The 7,078-nt window shown below is 36.3% G+C and overlaps 1 pseudogene; it reads right to left on the minus strand.

The window, feature by feature from the left end:
- Positions 1-1,753: 1,753 nt before the first annotated feature.
- On the minus strand, positions 1,754-4,305 carry LOC100023011 (spermatid perinuclear RNA-binding protein-like; annotated as a pseudogene).
- Between the last annotated feature and the right edge of the window lie 2,773 nt (positions 4,306-7,078).

Here is a 7,078-nt window from a genome sequence, read left to right on the forward strand (position 1 = left end):
AGCTAAATCCAAGAGCTACCAAGACAAAGAGATAATACTGCAAGCAACTTGGTTTTAAAAGATTACTCTATTATAAAAATAAATAATTAAGATTATTATAAAAATGAATAATGTGGAAATAGGTTTGAGTGAAAATATATTATAACTAATAGATCTATTATAACATAAATTTCTGGAGAAAATGCAGTAGGTATAGAAAGAAATATACCTTCTTTTCACCAATACATGGCACACATGGCACAACACATGGCTTAAAAACTTCACAAACAAAGGCAGAAAAGCAGAAATATTAAATACATCTTTTTAAGATCATGAAACAAAAATTATAATCAACAAGGATTCATGGAAAAACAAGTCAAAAATTAATTGGAAACTAAATAATCTAATGTTAAAAAAGGGTAAGTCAAAGAGCAAATTATAGAAATAATCAAGAATTTCATTAGGAGACTGACAATGAGGAGACAACATATCAAAATTTGTGGAATATAGTCAAAGCAGTACTTAAGGGAAATTTTATATCTCTAAATGCTTACATCAATAAAATGGGGGAGGAGCAAATCAATGAATTGGGAATGCAACTAAAAAAATTAAAATACCCAATTCAAAACCCTAAAAATTAAAGGAGAAATTAATAAATTGAAAGTAAAAGAACCTTTGAACTAGTAAATAAACTAGGAGTTGGCTTTATGAAAAAAAATCAAATGGATAGAATTTTGGTTAATTTGACTTAAAAAGAAAATCAAGTAATCAGTATCAAAAATGAAAAGAGTGAACTCATCACTAATAAAGGAGAAATGAAAGCAATCATTAGGAGCTACTTTGTCCAATTATATGCCAATAAATCTGATAATGTAAGTGAAATGGATGAATATTTGTAAAAATATAAATTGCCCACATTAACAAAAGAGAAAATAAAATACTTAAATAATCCAATCTCAGGAAAATAAATTGAACAAACCATCAATGCACTACCTAAGAAAAAGTTCTCAGGACCAGAGAGATTCACAAGTGAATTCTATCAAACATTTAAAGAATAATCAATCCCAAGATGATATAAACTATTTGGGAAAGTAGGCAAAGGAATCTTACAAGATTACTTTTATGTTACAAATATGGTGTTGATGCCTAGTCCAGGAAGGGCAAAAACAGAGAAAGAAAAGAATAGGCCAATTTCATTAATGCATTTAGATACAAATTTTTTTAATAAAACACAGCAAGGAGAATACAGCAATATGTCACAAAGATCATTGACTATGACCAGGTGGGACTTATACTAGTAATGCAGGGCTAGTTTAATATTAGGGAAACTGTCAGCTTATTTGACCAATTCAATAACCAAACTAACAGAAATCACATAATTATCTCAATATATGCACACACAAAAACTTCAACAAAATACAACACCCATCCCTATTAAAAATGCTAGAAAGCATTGGAATAAATGACCATTACTTAAATGATAAATAGTATTTACCTAAAACCATCAGCAAGTACCATCTACAAAGGGAAAAAGTTAGAAGTTTACCAATAAGACCAGGAGTAAGCAAGGATGTCCATTATCACCACTATTATTTAATTTTGTACTAGAAATGCTATCTTTAGTAATAAGAAAAAAAAGAAATTGAAGGGATTAAAGTAGGCAATTAGGAAACTAAACTAATACTCTTTACAGATAATATGATATATTTGGAGAATCCTAGAAAATCAACTTAAAAACTACTTGAAATGACAAAATAGATCTACATAAATCCTCACCATTTTCTATAGATTAACAAAATTCAACAGCTGTGCTTTGCTTACTTTCAGGCTCCTTTTTTTTTTTTACAATAAAAACAGTTTATTTGTGATCCTTGTTTTATACTCTATACATCCTTCACAAATTTAATTTTACATAATCTGAGACTTCATTTAAAATAAACTTTGATCGGCTAGTTTTTCCTCTAGAACAGAAGGGCTTGTATAAATTATCGGAAAATGAGGTAATGTTTCACAAAACTAAGTTTTTGATGGGGGTGAGGGAATGGAAGGTTTGTATGTATTTTTTTCTTTCAAGTTTTAGAGACCTAAATTTGCATTTGTTAAAATTAAAAGTAGGAAAAGATGTTCTTTACAAATCATTTTTGTGCAAGTTATGTGTTCAAAGGAAACCGGATAAAAAGGCTTGTTCTCTCTTCTAATATTCGAGACTGGACTGGATTGTTACTCAATCAATAGGAATTAACTTCAGCCATTTGCTAAAAGAATGAGTAGTGGGGAGCTGGATAGGTTGGGAATTTCATAAGGACAAGAGAACCATTCTCTTGGGCAAACCATAGGCTAGAGCATCTGTGCTATAGACATAGGGTGTGCTGGAACCTGGAGCTATGTAACCAGGGACATCTGCAGCTCCAAAAAAAGCTCCTCTTGCAAGGATTCCCCTACCCACCCCCTCAACCCCAACCCCGGCCCCCCCAAAACCCTCACCCCCACCCACCCCCCTGCCTGGACAGCCACCCACATAGCTGCATTTACTATACCCTTGATCTGAGAAATAATCTTCTTTTTCTTATTATTTGCTGCATTGGGTCCAGAAAATAGCTTCTTCAGGGCAGCTAATGCTGCACTGGCTTTTGCTACCTTCTTATTTGGACCTGCACCACGGAATTTCTGTCCATCTACTTCTACCTCCATAACAAATCGTTTATCATGGCTTCCACCCATTTCAGAGATGAGTTCATATTTAAACCCTCTTTTTTCATTCAGCTCCATGACAGGGTTCTTACCACTTGCTGTAAGAATAGGGCCCTGGGTTGTTACCTCTAAGGTACTGGAGGTTTCAGTTGTAGAATTTCCAGTATTATTGCTTGAGTTTGAAGACACTATTTCATTTTTGCCTTCATTATCTGACTTTTCATTGGAGCTCATACATTCAATATCTGCATCAAAGCCTGTTGGATAGCCCATGGCTTTGCAAGACCTTCACTGCTACATTATGTTTTGCAGTTTTCTTGGATGGCTCTGATGCTTCATATATTGTGCCATCCACATCTACAGACATTGTAGAGACTGGTGCATGAACAGGGCCAGACTGGGATAAGAGTTTTTGCTGGAGTTTATACAGAATTTATACAGGCTTGATCTGGCTTAGCCTCATCAGGGCGTTCATTAGATCTGTTGCTTTACTGTCCAGAATCTTCCTTAAGTTTCATTTCATTTTCTTATTGGGATCTTTATCATCTAATCCATCTTCAAAAGGTCTCTTCAGAGCTGAGGAACCAGCACCTTCTTTATCAGTAACAGACCAGGACTTTTTCTGGAAAGGTTAATTAGATGGGAGGGGATCCATCTCCAGCACTTTGTAAATCTGACCAAAAGCTGATAGTCTGAGTGCATGCTGGGCACTGTGTGTAATGTCTTCTTTTTGCTGAATTGTCATATAACTCAATGCATCGGTTAGATCCCTCTCACAGGGATCATGGAGACATGGTCCTCCAGGAAGAAGTATTCCAGATGCCAAACACTCCATTATTCATCTCAAAGCCTCCCCAGCACCCAAAGGTCTATTACAGGTACCTATAGACTTTTCACATATAAGCTCTAGTGGCCATCCTTTTAATGGAGCCCATGTGGGTACTCTGTTGCACAAATCATACAGGATGTGGAGGACAATTACACATGACTTTAGTCCATTTGCCCTTGCCTGAAACCATTTGGCATGTCAGAGAGATGCCAAGGCGTTCATGCATTTCTGCCTGTCCAATAAGTCTGGAGGGTCTTTCATCAAAACATTTTCTACTCCATCTTTCTTCTCCAATTCATCCCTAATTAAAGGGGAAGTAAGTATCACCTTCAGCATTAACGTGAGCTTTTTTGTATTTCAGATAATAATAGATGCCTCTTTTATACACTGCTCCACTTCATATATTTATTCTGTAAGTTTATGAATTTGAATAGGAAGATTGTCTTAGTATATAATAGACTTTCTGTGGGCTTATCATTGCACATCAGAACCAATTCAAGGTCCATATCACCTTTTATCAGCAGGCCTTTGGCAACTAGGTCAATTCTCATTACACCACAGAGTGTCCAGCCACCTTGATCCTTGGCAGAGTTTTCTTCTGCTTCATCCTTCTTCACATCTCCATCTCCCTCTGTTTTCCCAGATTTACTCATTTCATCCATCCAGTCTGAAATATGTCTAAGGGCACATTCAACAGTGGATTCCATGTTCTGAACAACTTCAAGTTCCTCTGGAGATGGATAAATTGTTGAATGCTTCACCATAACATGGTGATCATCATTAGCAAAGGATCAGATAGATCTCATGGTTTGCATTGTGGGATGATCAGATGTAATTGACTTTGCTACTAATAATACTTCAATGATCCAGGGCAACTGAGGGACTTATGAGAAAGAATGCTATCCACATCTAGAGAAAGATTTGTGAGAGTAGAAATCCAGAAGAAAATATATGATTTATCACTTGATTTTAAAAGATTACTCTATTATAAAAATGAATAATGTGGAAATGGGATTTGAGTGAAAATATATTACAACCTAGTAAAATTACCTGTCAAATCCCAGAGCAGGGAGGGAAGAGGTGAGGGAGATAACAAAATGTAACAAGAAGATATAACTTGTAACCATAGGGAAAAAAATTAAAAATAAATAAATAAAATAAAATAACTCTAGGCACTATAAAATAACTGGGAATATACTTGCCAAACACAAGAATTATATGAACACAATTACAAAACACTTTTCACACAAAAAGTCAGATCTAAACAATTTAAAAATATGAATTGCTCATAAGCAGACTGAGCTAATATAACAGAAATGACAATTTCTTATAAATAGAAACATTTATATATTTCTTATATATAGAAATAATCACCCCAGTGGTCAAAGCAAGAGAAATAAAAGGACTCAATAGACTTATAATAAAAACAAAAATTTCATGAACATTTACTCTTCAACAATAATCAATTAGAAATTATATCAGCAAGAAATGACCACTTTTTCTTTTCTTTTCTCATTTAGATTTGTCCATGGTTAAGATTCATGGTTTCCTATCCCTCCTCTTCCCCCCCCCCAAAGCTAACAAGCAATTCCACTGAGTTATACATGTATCATTGTTCAAAACTTATTTCCATGTTATTCATATTTGAAGTAGAGTGCTCTGTAGTCAAGGAATACCTCCTCTTTTCTTTATTTGTATTTGCTTAAGATAAAGTTGTGGACTTGCTTGTCTTTGCTTCAGACAAAGATGAGGATTGACCTTCACCCATCCTGGGACCAAGGATGGAACAGTAAACATGAAGGATGCAGGATAACATTTATGAGAGGCAAATTGCGATTAGGTGGGCTCCTATCCCCTTGTCTGCCCCTCTTCCCCTTGTTTGTATTTGTAATAAACGAAGAATGTAGGTTAACCTTTGAACACCTGCCTATCCCTGGACCAAGGCTAGGGTTTCTGGAATGAAGAATCATAAATTCCTGTGGGTTTTGTCTAAGTAGTCTTTGCCTATAAAAGTTCTGTGTGAAGCAAATAAAATTGGCACTATTTCTCTCTTTTCATATAGTGTCCATCTCTTCTTTTGTTACTCTTCATTTTTCGTTACCCCAAACAGGATGTCACAGGACTGGCCGACCCTGTGGATGAGTCTTGTAAGCCATAGAGTCTTACAGTGCTCTTTTAACATCAAAACCCTAGTAATATCCCTATCAAACCATGTGATAGATCATATATTTTTCTTCCAAGTTTCTGTTCCCAGAGTTCTTTCTCTGGATGTGGATAGCATTCTTTCTCAAAAGTTCCTCTGGATTGTCCTGAATCATTGCATTGCTGCTAGTAGAATAAATAGTCTATTACATTTGATTATGCCATAATGTATCAGTCTCTGTGTACAATGTTCTCTTCTTGGTTCTTCTCCTTTCACTCTGCATCAATTCCTGGAGGTCTTTCTAGTTCACATAGAAATCCTCCAGTTCATCATTCCTTTTAGCACAATAATATTCCATCACCATCAGATACTGCAATTTGTTCAGTCATTCCCCAATCAATGGGCACTCTCTCATTTTCCAATTTTTTGCCACCACAAAGAGCATGCCTATAAATACAAAACCAGTAGTGGTATGCCTGGATCAAAGGGCAGGCATTCTTTTAAAGTCCTTTGGGCATAATTAGAGATTGCCCTTGTGGCAGTTAAAATGGTTGAGGATACAAATATAAGAGAGGGTATATAGATACAGATATAAGAGAGGGTGAGTAAATTGTGACCACAGAAAATATGCTTCACTACAGTGTCTTGGTTTTTAAATCAAATATAAGGTGGTCGCCAGGGAAATATTCCCAATTATTCAATATGCCCAAGTCAACTGGGTTTTATAGAGAATTTAATTAATAATACAATGAGTAACCAAAGAAAGAGAGAGAGAGAGAGAGAGAGAGAGAGAGAGAGAGAGAGAGAGAGAGAGAGAGAAAGGAAATAAGTATGAAGGGCCTTAAGCCAACATAGCCTAGTCCTGAGTCTTAAGAGAGAGATCAGTCAGTCAGTCTTTTATCACTCACCACAAGGTCCGTCTAAGCAAGGATTCTAGGGACACCAGGCCAGCTCCATCTCAGCTGATTTCACCAGAGAGAGTTCCAGCCAGAGTCCTCCTCAAAGAGAGATCCAGCCAGAGACTGTTTCAAAAGGCCTCTCTCCAGAGCCTCCAGAGGGACAGAGTCCCCTCAGAGAAACTCCAGCGAGACCTCCTTAGAGATTGTCCTCCAAGAGCTTCCCTTCTCCAGAGCCTCTCTCAAGAGATTCTTCCCAAGCAATCCTCATAAGAGCTTTCACCAAAAGGATTTATCTCCAAGGATCTATCTCCAAGGAATCTATCTCCAAGCATCTCCAAGCCTCTCCAAGCCTCCAAGGATCCCTTGCTCAAGAGATTCCTTTTCTTATATAGGGTTTTTTTTCCTATGTCACCTCCCCTAAGTTCTTCCATCTACCAATCACCGTAGATGTTTTCTAAAAGGACAGCCCATATGAATTCCTGCTAAATTGACTAATCTAATCAGTAAGTCTGAACCAGAGAAAATGCTGCTGTGTCA

Source organism: Monodelphis domestica, chromosome 3 (genome assembly GCF_027887165.1).
Source record: "Monodelphis domestica isolate mMonDom1 chromosome 3, mMonDom1.pri, whole genome shotgun sequence".
NCBI lineage: Eukaryota > Metazoa > Chordata > Mammalia > Didelphimorphia > Didelphidae > Monodelphis > Monodelphis domestica.